This window comes from Macaca thibetana, chromosome 13, assembly GCF_024542745.1.
Source record: "Macaca thibetana thibetana isolate TM-01 chromosome 13, ASM2454274v1, whole genome shotgun sequence".
NCBI lineage: Eukaryota > Metazoa > Chordata > Mammalia > Primates > Cercopithecidae > Macaca > Macaca thibetana.
In genome coordinates, this window is record NC_065590.1 from 43,474,974 (window position 1) to 43,500,541 (window position 25,568).

Here is a 25,568-nt window from a genome sequence, read left to right on the forward strand (position 1 = left end):
TTTTCTCGTTAACAGCTGCTGTGATGTTTTCTCATGGTTCTTAGCTTATTTGCAGTGGATTAGAACATGTTCCTTTAGCTCCAAGAAGTTTGTTATTACCCACCTTCTGAAGCTTACTTCTGTCAATTCATCCATCTCAGCCTCCACCCAGTTCAGTACCCTTGCTGGAGACAATTATTTGGAGACAAGCGAGGCACTCTGGCTTTTTTAGTTTTCATCGTTTTTTTCATTGATTCTTTCTCATCTTTGTGAGTTTGTCTAGCTTCAATCTTTGAGGCTGCTGACCTTTGCATGGGGCTTTTTTGGGGACTTTTTTGTTGATGCTGTTGTTGTTCCTTTCTGTTTGTTTTTCTTTTAATAGTCAGACCCCTCTTCTGTAGGGCTGCTGCAGATTGCTGGGGGTCCACTCCAGACTCTATTCACCTGGGTCCCTCCCACACTGGAGATGTCACCAGTGGAGGCTGCAGAACAACAAAGATGGCTGCCTGCTCCATCCTCTGGGATTTCTGTCCCAGAGGGGCACCGGCCTGATCCAGTGGGAATGCTCCTGTATAAGGTGTCCTGCAACACCTGTTGGGGGTGTCTCACCCAGTCAGGAGGTGTGGGATCTGGGACCCGCTTAACGAAGCACTCTGGCTGCCCCTTGGCAGAGGGGGTGTGCTGCACTGTGGGGAATCCCACTGGCCTGGACCGCCTGGATTCCCTAGAGCCAGCAGGGGGAAAGACTAAGTCTGCTGATCTACGGAGATCACTGCTGCCCCGCCCCTCAGGGGCACAGTCCCAGGGAGACCAGAGTTCTGTCCATAAACCCCTGGCTAGAGTTGCTGAAATTCCCTCAGGGAGGTCCCCCCAACTGGTGAGGAGGGATGGGTCAGGGTCCGGCCTAAAGAGGCAGTCTGGCCACAGTCTGCCACAGCTACTGTGCTACGCTGTGAGGAATTCCTCCTGTGTCCAAACCGCCCAGTCTCCTTGGCACTGGCAGGGGAAAAATAACAGACTGGAGCTGCAATGATGGCTGTCGCCTCTCTCCCTGGGAACTTGGTAGACTTAGGCAGTCTCCAGCCAAGTGGCTGTAGAGAATCTGCACAGCTCTGTGCTTTAGACTAAGGCCCTGCTGGCATGGGCTCATGAGGGGATCTCCTAATCTGTGGGCTGCACAGATCTGTGGAAAAAGTGTGGTTTCTTGGGCAGGGTAGCACAATTTCTGCCCCCGTCCCTTGGCTGAGGGTGGGAGCATCCTTTCCCCCATGTGGCTCCCAGGTGGGCTGTCACACCACCCTGCTTTTCCTCACTCTCCATGGGTCTCACCAACCGCCTACTCAGTCCCAGTGAGACAACCTGGATACCACAGTTGTTTCGGGATTCAATCACCATTGTTATTCTTCTCAGTAGTAGGTGAAATTTTTATGAGGAGGATACTTGCATAATTTCATAGTATTTGCCCACAAAATATGTATTACTAAATCTTCTTTTTTTTTTTTTTTTTTTTTTGAGATGGAGTTTCGCTCTTGTTACCCAGGCTGGAGAGCAATGGCGCAATCTTGGCCCACTGCAACCTCCGCCTCCTGGGTTCAAGCGATTTTCCTGCCTCAGCCTCCAGAGTAGCCAGGATTACAGGTGCCTGCCATCATACCCAGCTAATTTTTTGTATTTTTAGTATAGACGGGATTTCACCATGTTGGCCAGGCTGGTCTCGAACTCCTGACCTCAGGTGATCTAGTACAAAATCTTTATTAACTGGGGGAAATCATGGTAGACACCAATTAATCAAGTGACGTAAGTTGCCAACCCCAATAATGGGACAAATTGACATTGTGTGCCTCCTGATACAATGAACCTAGAAGAGCATGGCATCAGTTCTGTAGTATTCTCGCCAAAAATACATAAGCCACATCTAATTCCAAGGAAACATAAGAAAAATACAAAGTGAAGAACCTTCTATGAAGTAACCAGCCCTTACGCATTGGAAACGTCAAAATCAAGAGACAGCAGAAAGTGTTCCAAATTGAAGTGGACCAAAGAGACATAACAGTGAAATGCAAAGCATAGTCCTGGATTGGATTTAAACATTATTGGAACAATGGGTGAAACTGGAATTTGGTCTCTGGTTTAAATGGTAAAATTGTGCTGATAGTAAATTATTAATTTTGATGGTTGTACTGTGGTTATGTGAAAGAGTGTCCTTGGTTTTAGGAAGTACACACTGACATATCAAGGGGTAATGAAGCATTGTGTCTGCAACTTAACTTCAAATGTCTTGAAAGAAATTTGTGTGTGTTTGTGTGTATAACAGAACGCTAAATTTAATGAGGAAAAATGTTAATTGGGGAATCTGGGTCAAGGGTATGTAGGAGTTTTTTTAAAAAAATTATTTTTGCAACCCTTCCATTAACTTGAAATTATTTCACAGCAAAGCTAGAAAAACAATCCTCTTTTCTTCTAAAATTGAATATCCCTATGACCCAATTCACATTGAATGCTTACTTACCAAGAAAAACTTTTTTTTTTTTTTAAAAAGGATCAGATTGATGTAAAGGTGAGCTTAAATATTTATACAAAATAGAAGAATGGAAAATTATGTCTTGAATATGTCGAGGTCAATGTGAGAATGTTGATATTTTAAATCTTTTAAAAAAATACCCTACAATCCAAAATGCATAAATCATTTCCAAACAGAGATGAATTTAGGAAAAATAGCATCCTGGAGGACAAAACACCTCAGGCATTCATCCCCTGACCTAACCAAATGACAGATCTTGAAGCAGCTTCAAAGCTGCAAAAATAACTGGCTCTGACATGTACCAAGTTTGGGAGGATGGGTGGGAAATACTTCCCACAACCTTGAAATAAATGATTAGTTCTTAAGGAGAATAAAATAAAAAGTTGTATCATATTTCATAAATGGAATTTAACAGTTGAAGAGTTCACATCACTCATTTGTAATTTTATGATTACTTGGCAAAAGCTTGTAAAATTAAATCAAGCTTATTTTTATATCAATTCTTCCATTCTCCCCCTTACAGTGGTGTGGGGAGAACTAAACACTTAAAAAATACTGTTGCTTTCCCCAAGTGTCAGTGAGTCTGTTGGATGCTTTTCTTTCAGTGCCATCAGGCCCAGAGAGGTTAAATTTCATTTCATAATTCTTAGTTTGGCATGCAAGGCCTTCTGTAGTTTAGTGGTAACCTATCTAACTTTTCTTAACTTTACTGCTTAGTAGAAATCACCTTTAGACACACTTGTATTTATTTTACGCTGAAAACAATCTTTGGTTTTTATTATGTGTGATTCTCTTCCCTCTGTTATTTTCTAAATGTTTGCTACTCATCTGACAAAGCACAGGTTGTTTCTTCCAAGAAGCTGTTTCTAATCACTGTTGTTCCATAGTGATTTCTCTGTATTAAGTAATTTATAACTTTCTTGTTAGTGCCTTTTATTTGGCATTTAGTCACACATTTCCTATTAAATATTCTGTATTTTTGTTTTGCTATTTGTGTCTGTGTCCTTTGTCGTCTCAACTAATTTGTAAACTCTAAAAGAAGAGAAACCCAGCATCATGCAGTGTACCCATATAACACCCACACATGTACCCCCTGCATTTGAAAGTTGAAATAAAAACAGAGGAGATACTGTGTTTATACCTTATGATCTTCCTGACACTGTCTAGCTATTTTTTTTAAATTGAATTACTTCTTTATTACTTTTTAATATGCAGATATCTATTAAACACTTTTTACTTAATATGAGAATAAATCTTTAAAAATTGGCATTTTATTATTGCTTTCTGGAATCTATTTAAAATTAAATAATTTTTTATGCATTAGAGTAGGTATATACATCTCTGGGAATAACTGGAATAAACAATATAAAAGAGAAAGAGAAAATTTATTTTTTATAAGTCTTCATTCTGCTCAATTTAACAGTGCCTAAATACAGATTAAATGTTGATATTAGTGAAATAACTTTTCACAACTTTTTTGGGTTACTATAATAGAATACTTGGATTTTAAATAGAATATAGAATATAAAATATTGTTTTAAAGAAAGCAGGGCCAAGTGTGGTAGCTCACACCTGTAAACCCAGCACCTTAGGAAGCTGAGGTGGGAAGATCACTTGAGCCCAGGAGTTGAGACCAGCCTGGGCAACATAGCGAGACCCTGTCTTTAAAAAAAAAAAAAAAAAGAAAAACAAAACAAAAGCAAAACAGAATATTCATATTTAGGTCTATACTAGGATAAGAAGATTTAAGAAGGAAAGACTGTGATGGGGATAGGTTAAAAAAAGGCAATGAGAAATCTAGCACATTATAAAAAAATCACCCTTTTCAAATGGGTGCCTTTTATTTAACAAATAATTCACGTGTGTCTTTGGTTTTAGAAAACAAAAGCATTTATGCCAGCATTTTGCTTTTAACATATTTTGAGTCTTAATTGCCTTAATATTATCTAAGATCAGTGTGTTCAACACGTCCTTGTCATGATAGGAGGTCTGTATTAGTCCATTTACATTGCTACAAAGGAATATCTGAGGCCAGGTAATTTATAAAGAAAAGAGTGTTATTTTGGTTCATGGTTCTGCAGGCTGTACAGGAAGCATGGCGCTGTCATCTGCTCCTGGTGAGGCCTCAGGAAGCTTTCAATCATAGTAGAAGACAAAGGAGTCATTGTCATTGTATCTTAAGAGGGGGAGATTCCAGACTCTTAAATAACCAGATCTCACTTGAACTCAGAGTGAGAACTCACTATCTCGAGGAAGGCACCAAGCCATTCATGAGAGATCTGCCCCCATGACTCAAACAACTCCCACCAGGCCCCATCTCCAACACCAGGGATTACATTTCAACATGAGATTTGGAGGGGACACACATTCAAACTATATTACAGTCATATTTTTTACTAGTGGATTTTTTTTGTATTTATTTATAAATGAAAGCTAAGCTAATTTTTCTTGTGGATTAGGAAAGTTTATACTGTATATAAGAAATGATGAATTTGAGGGTCTTAGTTTTTGAAATCTTAGAATAAATGCTGATGTTTCAGAGAAGAGATTTAGATCATTTTGAAAGATTTATAAAGTAGGCTTTAGTGGATAGTGGTTGACTGGATGTGAGTAGCAAGGGAGAAGGAGGAGAAAAGACACATATATGTTTCTGCCTTGAGCAATTGAATGAATGGTAGTATTATTTACTAAAACTGGAATCACAGGAAAATAGACAGATTTGCCTGGTGAAGAGAAGTTCAATTTGGTCCTTGGTAAGTAACATTATAAGGAATTCTTATTTCAGGAGTTGGGGGTAGGTGAAAGGGAAACAGCATACCTTTCTATGGGGGGGTGTGTGTGTGTGTGTATATATATATGTGTGTGTAACACGTTAGTTTTTATTATATATATTTTATATATATGCTTGAGATTAATTTTGTAGATGGAAATTGAAGCTGTGGAAGCAGATATGATCACCCAAGGATGGCAGATAGAAGAGGACTTAGGACAGAATTTTGAGGAATATTAGACACAAAAAAAGCAGAAAAATGGTACTTAAGGAAAAGTAGACAGAAAGATAGGAAGTAAACTAGTTTGGGAGCAAAGAGAAGAAAATATTACTAGAAAGAGGAGATGTTAACAGTGTCAAATAATAGGAGAAACCTCAAATGAGATAAGGCCTGAGAAAGATCCATTAGCTTTAGGAACAAGGAAATCATTGGTGATCTTAGCGAAAAGTTTCCTTTTGTGGTGAAAATAGAAACCATAGTGCAGGGATTGTGAATACATGAAGAAAACTCTTTCAAGAGTTGGTTTTTAAACCAAGGAGAATGGTGGTCATTGGAATTAGAGGAAGGGGTATGTGTGTGTTTCTTAAGATGGGAGACACTTAAATATAGTTAATACTGTTGGGAATGTGTGAGATAAAGAATCTACGCATGAGAACATAGGAGAAGCCAGTATAATTATGGCAGAACCAAGTTTTACAGAAGACAAGGAGAGAGAGAGAAAGCATTGATTGATGCATTTGAAGATGTTTAAGACAGAGTGGAAGGAAGTTCAGAGGGTACTGCAGACAGGTCTGGCCTGGAGGGAAGCAGTGGGAGATGGCATAGGAAAGACAGGGAGTGAGCACATTTTTATTGCATAAACAACTAAATTTCAGATCTCCCTTTCTTACTATTTGGAGCAACAAGATCAGAACCTTGAGTGGAAGTAGCCACTGATGTGGGTGTGTTCTTATGTATGTCTTCCTAATTCCTGTTTATGAGAATTTTTTTTTTTTTTTAGATGGAGTCTCACTCTCATCCAGGCTGGAGTTAGCAGTGGCTCGATCTCAGGTGACTGCAACCTCTGTCGCCCTGGTTCAAGCGATTTTCCTGCCTCAGCCTCTCGAGTAGCTGGGATTACAGGCTCCTGCCACCATGCCTGGCTAATTTTTGTATTTTTAGTAGAGATGGGGTTTCACCATCTTGGCCAAGCTGGTCTTGAACTCCTGACCTCGTGATCCACCTGCCTCGGCCTCCCAAAGTGTTGGGATTACAGGCGTGAGCCACCGCGATTTGCTGAGAATAGTTTTAAAATATCTTTTATGCTAATGACCTGGTAATTTTTTTTTCTGGTTTCCATTAAAGTATAAAACACTTTCTTGACTATGGTGTTTTTGTTTCTGAATTCATTAATTCTGCTAATTTTATTCTTTCCCTTTAATTCAAATTTCCATTGAGGCTCTTTTTATTTTTAATTCCTTTAGGTGGATGCTTAGCACAAATGATATTTTCCTTTTTTCTGAGACAGAGTCTTGCTCTGTTGTCCAGGTTGAAGTACAATGGCAGGATCCTGGCTCACTGCAACCTCCGCCTTCCAGATTCAAGCAATTCTCCCTGCCTCAGCCCCCTGAGTAGCTGGGATTACAGGCATCCAACACCATGCCCAGCTAATTTTTATATTTTTAGTAGAGACTGGGTTTCACCATGTTGGCCAGGCTGGTCTCGAACTCCTGACCTCAGGTGATTCACCCACCTCTGCCTCCCAAAATGCTGGGATTACAGGTGTGAGCCACCATGCCCGGCCAACAAATGGTATTTTCATCACTGTTTAACATACATACTTAAAACTTTTTCTGCTGATATGTTTCTTTCACCCATGGTTGTTTAGAAGTGTGTTTCCTGATTCTTAATATATGGACATTTATTTTTATTCTTTTTTTCTTGAGTTCTAGCTGAATTAGTTAGAAAATGTGTTTTACTGGGCATGATGGCTCATGCCTGTAATCCTAGCCACTTGGGAGGCTGAGGCTGGAAGATTACTTGAGGCCAGGAGTTTGAGATCAGCCTGGGCAACGTGGCGAGACCCCAGTCTCAAAAAAAAAAAAGGAAAGAAAATGTATTCTTTATGATCAAAGTACCTAACGTTTGTCAAGATATGGTCCATTTGATTTTTTAATGTCCAAATTGAGTTTTAAAAGAGTACATACTCTGTAGCTTTTGAGTGTAGTATTATCTACATGCGAATTGTGACAGATTGGTTAATGCTGTTCTAAAATCTATACCTATTCTGATTTTTTTTTTTTTCTGATTGCCATTCAGGAAACTAAGAGTAGATTTACTAATGTTAGTTTTTGTTTTATGTATTTTGAAGATATGTTATTGGTTGCATATTAATTATAAATTGTTTTTTCATGGTGAGTTGAACCTCTGTCATTATAAACTGACTCTCTTTATCTTTAGAAATAATTTTAAAAGCTTTTTTTGCTTTATATTAATATAACTGTACCAGGTATCTTTTTGTTAGTATTTTCATGAGAAATCATTTTTCCTTCTTCTTACTTTCAATCTTTGTGTTTCCTTATATTTTAGATGTGTCTCTTATAAGTATTATGTAATAATTATGTTTGCTTTTTAAAAAAAAAGTTGGGATTGCTTCTAGTATTTATTATGTTTCTTTTGAGTTATATGTCTTAAGTTTTTAATTAATATTTTTTGTTGATGCATAATAGATGTACATATTTTCAGAGTATATATGATAATTTTGATACAGTCATATAATCAAATCAGGGTATGTAGAATCTCTCACCTTAAATATTTATCTTTATGGTAGAAATATTTGAATTATTCTCTTCTAGCTATTTTGAAATTTATAATAGATTAGTGTTAAGTATAGTCATTCTACTGATCTGTGAAACACAATTTGTATCTATTAATAAACTGCTCTTCATCATCCCCCACCCCACCTTCCCAGCCTCTGGTGCCCACCAGTCTACTCTCTGTCTTCATGAGAGCCACCGTTTTTTTTTCTCTTTTTCTGCCTTCCACATATGAATGAGAACCTGTGATATTTGTCTTTCTCTGCTTGGCTTACTTCACTTAACATGATGACCTCCAGTTCCATCTACGTTGCTGCAAATGACAGAATTTCATTCTTTACAATGGCTGAATAATATTTCAATGTGTGTGTGTGTATGTGTGTATACATACCACATTTTCTTTATCTGTTTATCCATTGATGGGCACTTGGGTTTATTCCATACTTCAGCAAATTTTGAATAGTGCTGCAATAAAATGGGAGTGCAAATATCTCTTTGATATATTGATTTCCTTTCTTTTGGATATATGCGCAGTAGTGGAATTGCTGGATCATATGGTAGTTCTACTTTTAGTTTTTGAGAAATCTTCATACTGTTTTACATAATGGCTGTATTGATTTACGTTCCCACCAATAGTGTTTAATAATTGAGCTTACTCTACTTTTTCGCTACATCCGTGTCAGCATCTGTTTTTTTTTTTTGGTCTTCTTGATAATAGCCATTCTAACTGGGATAAGATGATGTCTCTGTGGTTTTGATTTACATTTTGTTGATAATGAGTGATGTTGAGCATTTTTAATATATTTCTTGGTCATTTGTACGTCTTTTTGGAGATATGTCTTTTCATCATTTGCCTGCTTTTTAATAGAATGATTTGTTAAACTGTCTTTTAAACTAGGTCACTCTTTCATGTTTCCCAGATCTCTAATCTGAAATTAATTATTTCTATTGAGTTTCTAATTTCAAGTATTATATTTTTCATTTCTAGTTTATTTACTTTCTCAGAAATCTTTATTTTTTATTTTTTATTATACTTTAAGTTCTAGGGTACAAGGGCACAACGTGCAGGTTTGTTACATATGTATACATGTGCCATGTTGGTGTGCTGCACCCATTAACTTGTCATTTACATTAGGTGTATCTTGTAACGCTATCCCTCCCTGCTACCCCCTCCCCACAATAGGACCCAGTGTGTGATGCTCCCCTTCCTGTGTCCAAGTGATCGCATTGTTCAATTCCCACCTATGAGTGAGAAAATGCGATATTTGGTTTTTTGTTCTTGCGATAGTTTGCTGAGAATGATGTTTTCCAGCTTCATCCATGTCCCTACAAAGGACACGAACTCGTCCTTTTTTATGGCTGCATAGTATTCCATGGTGTATATGTGCCACACTTTCTTAATCCAGTCTGTCACTGATGGACATTTGGGTTGATTCCAAGTCTTTGCTATTGTGAATAGTGCTGCAATAAACATACGTGTGTATGTGTCTTTACAGCAGCATGACTTATAATCCTTTGGGTATATCCCCAGTAATGGGATAGCAGGGTCAAATGGTATTTCTAATTCTAGATCCTTGAGGAATTGCCACACCATCTTCCACAATGGTTGAACTAGTTTACAATCCCACCAACAGTGTAAAAGTGTTCCTATTTCTCCACATCCTCTCTAGCACCTGTTGTTTCCTGATTTTTTAATGATTGCCATTCTAACTGGTGTGAGATGGTATCTCATTGTGGTTTTGATTTGCATTTCTCTGATGGCGAGTGATGATGAGCATTTTTTCTTGTGTCTGTTGGCTATATGAATGTCTTCTTTTGAGAAGTGTCTGTTCATATCCTTTGCCCACTTTTTGATGGGGTTGTTTTTTTCTTGTAAATTTGATTGAGTTCTGTATAGGTTCTGGATATTAGCCCTTTGTCAGATGAGTAGATTGCAAAAATTTTCTCCCATTCTGTAGGTTGCCTGTTCACTCTGATGGTAGTTTGTTTTGCTGTGCAGAAGCTCTTTAGTTTAATTAGATCCCATTTGTCAATTTTGGCTTTTGTTGCCATTGCTTTTGGTGTTTCAGACATGAAGTCCTTGCCCATGGCTATGTCCTGAATAGTATTACCTAGGTTTTCTTCTAGGGTTTTTATGGTTTTAGGTCTAACATTTAAGTCTTGAATGCATCTTGAATTAATTTTCATATAAGGAGTAAGGAAAGGATCCAGTTTCAGCTTTCACCTTATGGCTAGCCAATTTTCCCAGCACCATTTATTAAATAGGGAATCCTTTCCCCATTGCTTGTTTTTGTCAGGTTTGTCAAAGATCAGATGGCTGTAGATGTGGGCTCTGTTCTGTTCCATTGGTCTATATCTCTGTTTTGGTGCCAGTACCGTGCTTTTTTGTTTACTGTAGCCTTGTAGTATAGTTTGAAGTCAGGTAGTGTGATGCCTCCAGCTTTGTTCTTTTGGCTTAGGATTGTCTTGGCAATGTGGGGTCTTTTTTGGTTCCATGTGAACTTTAAAGCAGTTTTTTCCAATTCTGTGAAGAAAGTCATTGGTAGCTTAATGGGGATGGCATTGAATCTATAAATTACCTTGGGCAGTATGGCCATTTTTACAATATTGGTTCTTCCTATCCATGAGCATGGTATGTTCTTCCATTTGTTTGTGTCTTCTTTTATTTCACTGAGCAGTGGTTTGTAGTTCTCCTTGAAGAGGTCCTTTATGTCTCTTGTAAGTTGGATTCCTAGGTATTTTATTCTCTTTGAAGCTATTGTGAATGGGAGTTCATTCATGATTTGGCTCTCTGTTTGTTACTGGTGTATAGGAATGCTTGTGATTTTTGCACATTAATTTTGTATCCTGAGACTTTGCTGAAGTTGCTTATCAGCTTAAGGAGATTTTGGGCTGGGACGATGGGATTTTCTAAATATACAATCATGTCATCTGCAAACAGGGACAATTTGGCTTCTTCTTTTCCTAACTGAATACCCTTTATTTCTTTCTCTTGCCTGATTGCCCTAGCCAGCACTTCCAACACTATGTTGAATAAGAGTGGTGAGAGAGGGCATCCCTGTCTTGTGCCAGTTTTCAAAGGGAATGCTTCCAGTTTTTGCCTATTCGGTATGATATTGGCTGTGGGTTTGACATAAATAGCTCTTATTATTTTGAGATATGTTCCATCAATACCAAATTTATTGAGAGTTTTTAGCATGAATGGCTGTTGAATTTTGTTGAAAGCCTTTTCTGCATCTATTGAGATAATCATGTGGTTCTTGTCTTTGGTTCTGTTTATATGCTGGATTACGTTTATTGATTTGCATATATTGTACCAGTCTTGCATCCCAGGGATGAAGCCCACTTGATCATGGTAGATAAGGTTTTTGATGTGCTGCTGGATTCGGTTTGCCAGTATTTTATTGAGGATTTTTGCATCGATGTTCATCAGGGATATTGGTCTAAAATTCTCTTTTTTTGTTGTGTCTCTGTTAGGCTTTGATATCAGGATGATGTTGGCCTAATAAAATGAGTTAGGGAGGATTCCCTCTTTTTCTATTGATTGGAATAGTTTCAGAAGGAATGATACCGACTCCTTCTGGTACCTCTGGTAGAATTCGGCTGTGAATCCGTCTGGTCCTGTACTTTTTTCGGTTGGTAGGCTATTAATTATTGCCTCAATTTCAGAGCCTGCTATTGGTGTATTCAGGGATTCAACTTCTTCCTGGTTTAGTCTTGGGAGAGTGTAAGTGTCCAGGAAATTATCCATTTCTTCTAGGTTTTCTAGTTTATTTGCGTAGAGGTGTTTATAGTATTCTCTGATGGTAATTTGTATTTCTGTGGGGTCGGTGGTGATATCCCCTTTATTATTTTTTTATTGCGTCTATTTGATTCCTCTCTCTTTTCTTCTTTATTAGTCTTGCTAGCGGTCTATCAATTTTGTTGATCTTTTCAAAAAACCAGCTCCTGGATTCATTGATTTTTTGGAGGGTTTTTTCTGTCTCTATCTCCTTCAGTTCTGCTCTGATCTTAGTTATTTCTTGCCTTCTGCTAGCTTTTGAATGTGTTTCCTCTTGCTTCTCTAGTTCTTTTAATTGTGATGTTAGGGTGTCAATGTTAGATCTTTCCAGCTTTCTCTTGTGGGCATTTAGTGCTATAAATTTCCCTTTACACACTGCTTTAAATGTGTCCCAGAGATTCTGGTATGTTGTATCTTTGTTCTCATTGGTTTCAAAGAACATCTTTATTTCTGCCTTCGTTTCGTTATGTACCCAGTAGTCATTCAGGAGCAGGTTATTCAGTTTCCATGTATTTGTGCGGTTTTGATTGAGTTTCTTAGTCCTGAGTTCTAGTTTAATTGCACTGTGGTCTGAGAGACAGTTTGTTATAATTTCTGTTATTTTACATTTGCTGTGGAGTGCTTTACTTCCAAGTATGTGGTCAATTTTGGAATAAGTGTGTTGTGGTGCTGAGAAGAATGTATATTCTGTTGATTTGGGGTGGCGAGTTCTGTAGATGTCTATTAGGTCTGTTTGGTGCAGAGTTGAGTTCAATTCCTGGATATCCTTGTTAACTTTCTGTCTCGTTGATCTGTCTAATGTTGACAGTGGGGTGTTAAAGTCTTACATTATCGTATGGGAGTCTAAGTCTCTAAGGACTTGCTTTATGAATCTGGGTGCTCCTGTATTGAGTGCATATGTATTTAGGATAGTTAGTTCTTCCTGATGAATTGATCCCTTCACCATTATGTAATGGCCTTCTTTGTCTCTTTTGATCTTTGATGATTTAAAATCTGTTTTATCAGAGACTAGGATCGCAACCCCTGCTTTTTTTTCTTTGTCTCTTTTGATCTTTGATGGTTTAAAGTCTGTTTTATCAGGGACTAGGATTGCAACCCCTGCTTTTTTTTTGTTTTCCATTAGCTTGGTAGATCTTCCTCCATCCCTTTATTTTGAGTTTATATGTGTCTCTGCATGTGAGATGGGTCTCCTGAATACAGCAAACTGATGGGTCTTGACTATCCAATTTGCCAGTCTGTGTCTTTTAATTGGACCATTTAGTCCATTTACATTCAAAGTTAATATTGTTATGTGTGAACTTGATCCTGTCATTGTGATATTAGCTGGTTATTTTACTCGCTAGTTGATGCAGTTTCTTCCTAGCATCCTTGAACTTTACATTTTGACATGTTTTTGCAATGGCTGGTACTTGTCGTTCCTTTCCATGTTTAGGGCTTCCTTCAGGATCTCTTGTAGGGCAGGCCTGGTGGTGACAAAATCTCTAAGCATTTACTTGTCTGTAAAGGATTTTATTTCTCCTTCACTTATGAAACTTAGTTTGGCTGGATATGAAATTCTGGGTTGAAAATTCTTTTCTTTAAGAATGTTGAATATTGGCCCTCACTCTCTTCTGGATTGGAGAGTTTCTGCTGAGAGATCTGCTGTTAGTCCGATGGGCTTCCCTTTGTGTGTAACCCGACCTTTCTCTCTGGTTGCCCTTAACATTTTTTCCTTCATTTCAACTTTGGTGAATCTGACAATTATGTGTCTTGAAGTTGCTCTTCTCGCGGAGTATCTTTGTGGTGTTGTCTGTATTTCCTGAATTTGAATGGTGGCCTGCCTTACTAGGTTGGGGAAGTTCTCCTGGATGATATCCTGCAGAGTGTTTTCCAACTTGGTTCCATTTTCCCCGTCACTGTGAGGCACACCAATCAGACGTAGATTTGGTCTTTTCACATAGTCCCATACTTCTTGGAGGTTTTGTTCATTTCTTTTTACTCTTTTTTCTTCACACTTCTCTTCTCACTTCATTTCATTCATTTGCTCTTCAGTCGCTGATACTCTTTCTTCCAGTTGATCAGGTCGGTTACTGAAGCTTGTGCATTTGTCACGTAGTTCTCGTGTTATGGTTTTCATCTCTATCAGTTCTTTTATGGTCTTCTCTGCATTGATTATTCTAGTTATCCATTCATCCATTCTTTTTTCAAGGTTTTTAGTTTCTTTGCACTGGTTACGTAGTTCCTCCTTTAGCTCTGAGAAGTTTGATTGACTGAAGCCTTCTCTCAGCTTGTCAAAGTCATTCTCCATTCAGCTTTGTTCTGTTGCTGGCGATGGGCTGCATTCCTTTGGAGTGGGAGATGTGCTCTGTTCTGCACTGCTTTTTCCCCATCTTTGTGGTTTTATCTGTCTTTGGTCTTTGATGATGGTGATATACTTATGGGGTTTTGGTGTGGGTGTCCTTTCTGTTTGTTAGTTTTCCTTCTAACAGTCAGGACCCTCAGCTGTAGGTCTTTTGGAGTTTGAGGTCCACTCCAGACCCTGTTTGCCTGGGTATCAGCAGCGGAGGCTGCAGAAGATAGAATATTGCTGAACAGTGAGTGTTGCTGTCTGATTCTTGCTCTGGAAGCTTTGTCTCAGGGTCCCCTCCGTGTGAGGTGTGAGGTGTCAGTCTACACCTAGTGGGGGCTGTCTCCCAGTTAGGCTACTCAGGGGTTAGGGACCCACTTGAGCAGGCAGTCTGTCCATTCTCAGATCTCAACCTCCGTGCTGGGAGATCCACTGCCCTCTTCAAAGCTATCAGACAGGGGCATTTACATCTGCTGAGGTTTCTACTGCTTTTGTTTAGCTATGCCGGTGGGCTCCACCCAATTCGAGCTTCCCAATAGCTTTGTTTACCCACTTAAGCCTCCGCAATGGCGGGCGCCCCTCCCCCAGCCGAGCTGCCGCCTTGCAGTTAGATCTCAGACTGCTGTGCTAGTAATGAGGGAGGCTCTGTGGGCGTGGGACCCTCCGGGCCAGGTGTGGGATATAATCTCCTGGTGTGCAGTTTGCTAAGACCCTCAGTAAAGTGCAGTATTAGGGTGGGAGTTACCTGATTTTCCAGGTGTTGTGTGTCTCAGTTTCCCTTGGCTATGAAAAGGGATTCCCTTCCCCCTTGTGCTTCCCAGGTGAGGCAATGCTTCGCCCTGCTTCAGCTCTCGCTGGTCGGGCTGCACCAGCTGACCAGCACCGATTGTCCGGCACTCCCTGTGAGATGAACCCGGTACCTCAGTTGAAAGTGCAGAAATCACCCGTCTTCTGTGTCACTCACGCTGGGAGCTGGAGGCTGGAGCTGTTCCTATTTGGCCACTTTGGGCACGCTCCCTCTTTTTTCTTTTTTTAAAAAACGTTTTCTGTTCTCTGCAGTATTTCCAACCTTGGTTTTTGTGTCTTTAGATATAAATATAGTTTGTTTATTATCTGCGCCTGATTCCAATATATTAAGTTTTTGAGTTTGTTTCTGCTTTCTAATGCTTTTACTGGTTGTTTTTTATGATACCTTGTTTTAATGTCATTTTTTAAATTTGAAAAATTAAATAAGGGTTTGGTCTCTGGAATGATAATGTAATTATTCTCCCAAGAGGAACTTTGTTTGCTTATGCTGTGCATTTGAGGTCACTTACAAGTCTGGCACCAGTTTGGGCTAAATGAAGATTTAAAATGCTTTGAATACACCAGTCAAGAGAATTTGGACTGTAACTCTATGCAGTGGCTTGCTTCAGGCTATGGTGTCTCAGGTACAGAATCCCTTGGCCTCCTTTCAGTGCCAAGGCAACTTTCGTTGGAGTTCTCTAGAGGTTGGAAAGATTGGGTGAGTTTACTTTTCTTTCTCTTTTATGTTGCGAATTCAAACTTGTTGTTAGAGTTGGATTGTCTATTAGATCTCCTATCTTGGGCAGGCCTGGACTCTGTCTTCTTTCCTCTTGAATTTAAAAGCTACATTACTGTTTTGCTCTGAGTTCATATTAAAGTCTCTGAGTTATCTAATCTCCTTTTACCATTTTCACTTCATTTTATTCTTTTTTTTTGTTTTTTTGAGACGGAGTCTCGCTCTGTCTCCCAGACTGGAGTGCAGTGGTGTGATCTTGGCTCACTGCAAGCTCCGCTTCCCGGGTTCACACCATTTCCTGCCTCAGCCTCCCGAGTAGCTGGGACTACAGGCACCCGCCACCATGCCTGGCTAATTTTTTGTGTTTTTAGTAGAGATGAGGTTTCACTGTGTTAGCCAGGATGGTGTCGATCTCCTGACCTTGTGGTCCGCCCGTCTTGGCCTCCCAAAGTGCTGGGATTACAGGCGTGAGCCACCGTGCCCAACCCATTTTATTCTTTAGAAGGAACAGAAATCAATGTTACCCCATTTCTCCATTTTGCTGATCAGAGGAGCTAATTACAGGCTGAAGGGGTGGCCTGCCCCTCCACACCTGTGGGCATTTCTCCTTAGGTGGAACGAGAGATTTGAGAAAAGAAATGAGACACAGAGACAAACTATAGAGAAAGAAAAAGTGGGCCCACCAGGGGACCAGCGCTCAGCATATAGAGGACCCATGCCGGCCCGGTCTCTGAGTTCCCTTAGTATTTATTGATAATTAGTATTCCCTTAGTATTTATTGATAATTTCTAATTACCATCTTAGAAAAAGGGAAGTGACAGGATAGTAGGATCATCGTAGGGAGAAGGTCAGCAGTAAGATATATGAATAAAGATCTCTGTGACATGAATAAGTTTAAGGAAAAGTGCTGTGCCTTGATATGCATATGCAAACATCTTCATAAACCTTTTTAGTGCTTAAAGAGCAGCATTGCTAGCAAGTCCCACCTTTCGCCCTGAGGCAGTTTTCTCTTTTCTCAGTAAACAGAACATACAATTGGTTTTACAGGAGATGTTCCATTGCCCAGGGACGGGCAGGAGACAGATGCTTTTCTCTATCTCAACTGTCAACAACCGCCAAGAAGCCTTCTTTCCTCTTGTACTAGTCCTCCTCAGCACAGACCCTTCACGGGTGTCAGACTGAGGGACGATCAGGTCTTTCCCTTCCCACAAGGCCATATTTCAGACTATCACATGGGGAGAAACCTTGGACAATACCTAGCTTTCCTAGGCAGAGGTACCTGCGACCTTTGTCAGTGTACATGTCCCTGGGTACTTGAGATTAAGAGAATGGTGATGACTTTTAACCAACATACTACCTTCAGGCACTTGTTTAACAAAGCACATCCTGCACAGCCCAAAATCCATTAAACCTTGAGTCACCACAGCACATGTCTCTTGCAAGGACAAGGTTGGGGGTAGAGTCACAGATTAACAGCATCTCAAATACAGAACAAAATGGAGTCTCTTAGGTCTACTTCTTTCTATATAGACACAGTAACAGGCTGATCTTTCTTTCTTTTCCCCACACAGGCTAAGGCCCTCCCAAGCATGGGTCTCATTTTTCTGCTTCAGTGAATATAGTATCCCACAACATTTTCGTAGGTATAGTTCCTTGGTGTGCTGGGTTAGACTTAGGATCCTGAGAGGCATGACTGTGAGATCTTAGGAGATTGTATTTGTTACATTTGGCCTCTAGGATCATGGGAGCAAGACCCTGCATCAGTCTAGCAAAGGGAAAGTTTTTGGTAAGTTTTATGTAAGTCAGGAAAAACCTTCAATCCGCAGGCACATTTCACAGTACTTTTTTTTTTTTTTTAAATCTGAACTCCTCATATCACCATAAAGCTTGGTTCTCAGGATGAGTAATAAGAACCTGTCAGAAGAAACTGGAGGGGCTGGAAGAGCAAGCCTTTGTAGACCATTGTTCCGTTTTTTGCTAAGGAGGTGTCATATTCTTGTGTACCTTCAGCCTCTAGAGAGTACACCGTGGTCCATGATCACTTGAATGTTTCTAGGTGGAACTGAGCTCTACTTGACATTGTGGCACCAAGAAAATCACTTGGATTGTTTTTTTATATCCTGCTTTAGAGAAACAAATTATATAAATCATACCTCGACTAGACACAAGGTGAAAAATAAAATGTTCAGGTAGCTTATCACAGAGTGGATAAGAAAATGTATCATTATAAAAGCCTGATGCTAGAGAACAAAGGATAATAGACACTATCCAAAGAAGATTTGATTGCATACCTTTGCAGTTTAAATGAGGAGCCTGGACTAGTTTTCAATTTGGATTGAAGCCCTCCATTTTCATTTATCTCTCTCTTTTTTTCTTTCTCTTTCTCTCTTTCCTCTCTCTCTCTCTCACACACACACAGACACATACACACACACACACACACACACACACACATTCTACTCACACACTTTAACACTTAGGACTACTACTCTAAGCCAAATTGTATTTGGCTCTCTCCTGGCTTTCAACACTGGAGGTTGGCAAGTTGGAGAACTGGTATACTTACCAGCCAGGGAATTCTGTAATCCATGGCCGTGGCACCCTGCTGCTAGAAAAGGAATAGGATTGGCTCTCCCAAGTGTAGATAATGGATTATAAAGTATTTGGAAAGGCCTTAGAGTACCTTTCTGTTCTGCCTGAGTTCCTCTTTTTCTCCCTCCAGCTTACTTTATGAATTCTTAGTTTTAACTCTGTAAAGTCAATGTTGATTCTAGTAATTCACATGAATAGTTTATCATTTATGCCTGATTAACATGTACAACTGTAATAATGATTTGTAATCATCAGGTACATTATTAAATAAGTGTCAGGTTAATATTTTAAATTTAATATAATATGGTAATTTATCATTCACAGTGCACTTTTAAATAAGTTATTGTGCAACACTGTAACAGGAACATTAATTTTAAAAAATCTAATAACATGATGAAACTATAGTACATACCTTTCCTTATATACAGCTTTTAAAATATGATTCTTAGTGAAGAACAGGAAAAAGAGCCTACTCTGCCTACTACTCTGTTGTCCTCAGGAAGCCAAATGAGTAGAGAGAAGAGGAGATATACACTATTATTGCTTTTGCCCATGAAGAGGCCACCTGCTATTCTCATTTTTGTCTATTAATTTTGACATTGAAATACATTCTAGATTTTTTAAAGTGAGTCTTCTTGAAATAATAATCAGTTTGAACACATTTGAAATATGTATTTCAGTGTATAGTTAGAATATTTTAAATAGATTATAAATCTAAAATTTTAATAGATCCCAAACTTAATAGTTTATAAGTCTTTTATGAGTCAAACAAAGTTAAACTTTTATAAGTTAAAGATAACAAAGTTTATATAGTTGATGTAGTATGGTGGTATCATGGTGGTGATGGTAGGGGTTTTTGTTTTGTTTTAAATGCTGAGAAAACTTTATAAATTTGTGGAATTATTGAATAAACACTAGGTGGTGCAATTGTGCAAGGACCATATAATGAAGTATGCATTTTTTGAAAAAAAGTGTCAGGATGAAATTAAAATTATGGTTTGAAGAAACTCTTTGGAAATAAGAATTCTCAAAATATTAAAATTGAATGAATCTTGCTTTGCTATTAATTGGTCTGGGATTTAAATGGGGACCTATCTTGTGATTTACACTAGAGGTCTCAAGCTATTGGTATATTGTTTGTATTGCATTTTAAGCTCAACTAACCATACCACCCTCCCCAACGTACGAATAAAGTATATAAAATATAAAAGAAAATATGACGAGAAAAAACTGATCCAATTTGGTTTTCTGTAAAATTTAAATATTAAATTGCTCTCTGACTGCAATTAAAGAGCCTTACCTTCTACTATTTCAAATTATTCTAAAATGCCCTAGGATTTGAGTAATTTTCTGTAATATTATATCTCATCGAGTAATTGTTGATCAGTTAAAACTTGAAAAGTAGCTTTCCTTTTGGCATATGTGTCTTCTTTTATTCACTGAAAAAACCCTTGCATTCCTATGTAAGTTCAAGTTGTTAGATTATAAAAGAGTCAGTTTCTGAAATGAAAAATAATTATTATTGTTTTATTTATATGTTGAAATAAAGTAAAAAAATTTTATATGGAGAATAATTTAAAGCGTTAAGTCTTAATTCGGAGAGGTTTTATTTTCCTTTTAAGTTCTTTTCCAATTTGAGATACAATACTTTTTGGGAATTAAAAAGAAAAGCCATCTGTGTTTTCCAGTGATTTTGTGAGTAATGTTTTTGTTACATTTGTATTTAAATATTTTTCAATATTTTTGAAGCACAAAATGAGGCTGTGTTACCATTTCAAAGCATTTGTTGGTAATCACAGAAAATCAGGATCAATTTAAGTACTTCAGTAGGCTATTTATAACAGACAGAATTACACAAACTATATGTGTATTTGTATATGTTATTTTCCTGTGAATAAGATAATGCTCTCTCAGATACAGAGTCATACAAAACTGATTTTTATACTTTACTAATGTAGTGAAACAATATAGGATATAAATGATTTTCTTTTAAAACTTCTATTAACAACTGTACAAAAATTATAGCATTTTTGGAAATCTAGATTTATGTTTTATGAAATTCTTTCCCTATAATGTTATACTACTTCTCTTCAAGATTACCACCTTTAATATTTTTCTTTTGAATATTTGACATTTTTATTTTGAGGTAATGTTTCATTGCTTATGAATAAATTATTACACATTTATTTCAGAATATGTTCAAGTTTCCTTATATGTAAGAATAATTAGATTTTTTACTAGTAATTAGCAGAGGAAGTTTGAAGGGAAGAGTTGTTTTCCTTCTGTTTGTGAAACAGATGTATATGTGCACAGACTCACGGACACACATATGCATCAGAGACTGCTTGGGATTACTGTAAGTCCAGGTGGCTGGGCCATTGCTCATGGCTTATTTGATGATATATATTTTCATTTTAAATTTATTTTAAGTCTCCTTTGAAACTTTTGGAATGAAACATGTAATTAATATTTTAAAAATACATATTTAGTATTTGAGTAATGCAAGCCAGTTTTAGACGAAATGTTATAGAAATAATTTGTGGAATTGAAAAATCACTATTTTTATAATAGTTGAGAGCCTTTATAAAGTGACTTGCTGCTTTACAGATATATCCATTATCGCAATTGCCACTATTTAATGGCACCCATAGTAGCTACATTACCCAGGGGGCTGAATAGCCATGAAAATGGGAGTAACCTCTGACCTCAGAAATTGTTCTTTTAAAAGAGGATTGAAACATTGGTGATAGGAAATTTGAATTGCTCTTGCAGCTGCAGTGTTTGTTCTGTGAATACTTAATTTAGTTTAGAGCTATACTTTCTCTTCCAAATCTGTCAGTCTTTCAGAAGCATCAAATTCACTTCAGGAAGAAAAAAAAAAATGCTTCCTTCCCAGGCCTGTATTATTGAATGCAGTATTCAGGCTTCAAATAGTTTCATTTAGGTAATACATATAGTCTCAAGAATGGGAGTCCTCACATTTGACACGCTCTGTTAAATATACATAGTTCATTCAAACCCCGTCCAAGATATTGCTATGCAGTCACTTATTTTGGATAATCCTTTTAATGACTATAACTTAACTTCTTAGCTATGTAAGGAACTGGTAGAGAGAGAGAGTGTGTGTGTGTATGTGTGTATGTATGAATTAATATATAAATATGTATATGTGTATATATACATTGGTAAATATGTTTAGGCTTTATAAAGAATTTGGATTTTTTTAATACATGTAAAAATTATTTAGAGATTTGAAAGATAAACTATGTATAAACTGTGAAGGCTTTAGTTGGGTGCATAGAGAGTTACACATAGAATACTCATAAATGTAATGAGATTACTGTGACTAATTCTCACATGCTGACCGAAAATTTAGCCCAAAGAGATTTGGAAGTGTCAAAAAAGCAAGTTGGTCTGTGGTCTTATTAGTTTGACGTTATTAACTAGTTGGTATGGCACTGGCTTTTATATGACTCTTATCCCCTTACCTTTAACATTAAATAATGCATTTATTGATCAGAGAAGAGGGAAATAAGGACAGAAACCCAGCATTTGCTGGTTTAATAACAAATGGGGGAAAATTGAAACATTTGCTATATATTTTAATATTTGTTATTCTACTTTTCATTATGATAAATGGTTTTGAAAAAACACGAAAGGATGTTATGGTGGAAAAAACAGTATTTATGACAGTAATCTGAAATACACTTCTTTTTCAACATTACACAATTAAGAATAATGTGAAATGAAAAAAATGTATAATTGTAACTTATTTTATTATACACCGTATTGCATTATAAATCTTGATAGTAACAAACCATTTGTTTGCATGCAGTTTTGAAAAAAAAAAAAGTACTACTGAAGCCCATTTGGGCTAAAATGCTTATTAAGCTGGGCATGGTGGCTCATGTCTGTAATACCAGCACTTTGGGAGGCCAAGGTGGGTGGATCACTTGAGGCCAGGAGTTCGAGACTAGCCTGACCAACACGACAAAACCCCATCTCTACTAAAAACACAAAATTAGCCAGATGTGATGGCACATGCCTGTAGTCCCAGCCACTTGAGAGGCTGAGGGAGAAGAATCACTTGAACCTGGGAGGCAAGGTTGCAATGAGCCGAGATCATGCTACTGCACTCTAGCCTGGGCCACAAACCCCATCTCTACAAAACCAAAAACAAAACACAAAAATTACCCAGGTATGGTGGTGTGCATGTGTAGTCCCAGCTACTTGGGAGGCTGAGGAGGGAGGATCACTTGAGCCTGAGAGGTTATGGCTGCAGTGAACCGAGATCACCCCACTGCACTCCAGCCTGGGCAACAAAGTGAGACTCTCCAAAAAAAAAGAAAAAAAAAAAACCACCAACCAACCAACCAACCAAACAAAAAAACCACTATATCAAAATGGGTCCAATTAAAAACTGAAATACAGAATTTAATCATGTTTTAATTATGAAAATGTATAGCATAGTTCTAGTTTGCTTCTTTTTGCATTTCATATTTAACATAAGCAGTTACAGAGACACGATTATAAGCACATATAAAACAGTCTCATGTATTTTCTGGCACATCATTAGTATCTCCTCACATCTTAAGGTTTAGAGGTGCTTCTTGGTGAACACTGAGTCCATTCCTTAGACAACTATAAGGGGGGTCTTTTATGTCAACAGGTTGCTCTCATTACTCTCCTTATCCCACCATGAGAGGAGGTCTTTATACCAACAAGCTGCTCTATTTGAACAGTTTGTACATAATTATCTACTCTGAAGGTGAACATTTTGTGTAATGAATTTTCAGAATTCCATAACTCTTAATTCATTAGAATAATTGTGTTTGCACTAATTGTTTATACTCTGACTTTATATGAGTTTAAATAACCTAGTCATAAAACGAAATATTTTGATGTTTTAGAATATTGAGGCCAAATCAATATTTGTCTATTGTTTATAAAATAATTAGTAAATTAAATACTATTTCTAATGTAGAAAACTTGTTTTTGTCTTGAATGTACTTATACATACCATCTTTAAGTCACCTTTAAATAGTGATACCGAAAAGTTTCTATGTAGTTAACAAAAGTAATTGTTTTTAAAATTTAATTCTCAAGAGACTATTCATTACATAGCTCTTGGAACATAACCTTTTCATAGAATATCCTGCTTTTATTTAACATTCCAATGAGAATAGTGAAATTATTAAATTAAGTACTAAAGAATGCAAAACATGTCCTGAATGACTCAAGAGATGACTAATTATTATTTATCTACTCATCCATCTATCTATAAATAAATGGCAATACTTAATGGAATTATTGGTTAACATTCTCTAATTATCTATAGATGATAGAATAGTTTACTGAAAAGAAATACAGTACTAAAAACTTAATTTGATACATGATCAAAGTTTTACCTGAGTTTTATTTTTTTATTTTTTTATTTTTTATTTTAGACAGAGTCTTGCTGTGTCGCCCAGGCTGGAGTGCAGTGGTGTGATCTGAGCTCACTACAACCTCCTCCTCCCAAGTTGAAATGCTTCTCAAGACTTAGCCTCCTGAGTAGCTGGGATTACAGGCATGCACCACCACACCCGGCTAATTTTTGTATTTTTACTAGAGACAGGGTTTCACCACATTGACCAGGCTGGTTTCAAACTCCTGGCCTCAAGTGATCCACCCTCCTTGGCCTCCCAAAGTTCTGGGATTACAGTCGTGAGCTGAATTTTTTTTAAACTGTCATTTGTGGGACAGATCTTATTCAGTGAATTCGGTTTAGTTTTACTACATGTTACAGAAGCATTGGCAATGCAAAATAATTTCTGTCTACTTTCACCTTGTAATATCTGTACAATTTCTCCTTCAAATGAAACAGGGGCTTTAGCTATTAAAAGCCAGATTACGATGAGATAATGTGGTTTTTCACATAAATGTAAATTATGGGTTAGCTGTCTTAGTAGAAAATAGAAATTTAAAAAAACTAATCTAATTGCATATTGGGGAAAGTTTCACTTTTCATCAAATACTACTTTTGATAAAATATGTTTCCTATAAATATTTGAGCAACAAACATTTAAACAATATTCTTTAATGGTATGTTAAAAGTCTAGGAGACTTGGATTCAAGAATTGCAAAGGAGAAAATTGAGAAAAGTCTGAGAAATAGATACCAGCTGTGAATTTTAATGACTGGCATTATATTGTTTTGAAAATATTTTTACTAACCACAGTTATTTTGCAAGTCACCTTACATAATTTTTCAGAAGAGAATAAAAGTGACTGATTTCTATTGATAGGATACTGACTCTCAGAGCTATTATACAATGAAATTCTATCAGGCTAGTTTTATCTTTTCTGCTACTTTATTACTCTGAAAAATATAAATCCTTATAACTGCTGAGTTCTTGTCAGTTTGAAAATACATGTCAAAATATATATGCTTTAAAAATATTTTCCTTGAATGATGCATGAATGTTTTTAAAGGAGGTGTTGACACTAGTGATTTTGATGGTTGATATTAAGCTATAAAGAAAATATACAAAGTGATGCAATATATTTAAAGCAGATTTATGTTAGTATATGCTAAAATTGTTAGGATATGGAAATCATCTTTATAGCTGGGCAACCTTGCTTGTATGAATTTCTCTCCCATAGAATGCGCAAAACAATTTGTCAAAGGCAATTTTTTTATTATAAAGTGATGGCTTCAAATATTTTAAAATTATGAAAGCTCTAAACTCAAGTAGATTTCAGCATTCTAATTCAGTGGGATATTCACATTTCTCAGTGTTTCTTCTTTTTCTATGCTAGCATATTATTGAATTCATGTATAGTAAGTTCATTTTTATTTTAATATCATTTGGGATTCTGTACATCTAATTTTGTAATTTTACATGTTATTTTTAATAATATTGCTGACAGTAATTTATAAATACTTGATTAAAGCTGAGGGATTGATTATCTTTTATTTGTTTAAAGGCAGGGGCTTGAGTTGTGTTATTCTTGAGATCCCTTTCTCAACCTTATGAGTATACTTTTCTATTGTACATAATGTTCTTTGAAGTTTAAGGTTTATTTTGACCTATCTGAAATTTAAGAAAACCTCCAAAACCTCATTTTTTAGAGCATATTATATGATGATTGCAAATTTATCAGATTCAGATTTTGTCATGCGGGACTTATGTTCTTGTTCAGCAGAGATGGCATTCGTTTATTCATTCATTGATTAATTTATCTGACAGCAAATATTTATAGAACATTTACTATGTTTAAGAACCTGGGTATAAAATAG

The 25,568-nt window shown here is 37.1% G+C and overlaps 1 protein-coding gene across 4 annotated transcripts in view; it reads left to right on the forward strand.

Annotated features, from left to right (window-relative positions):
- Positions 1-25,568, forward strand: part of WDPCP (WD repeat containing planar cell polarity effector) — a 487,239-nt gene that overhangs the window by 34,307 nt on the left and 427,364 nt on the right. The window lies entirely within an intron of this gene.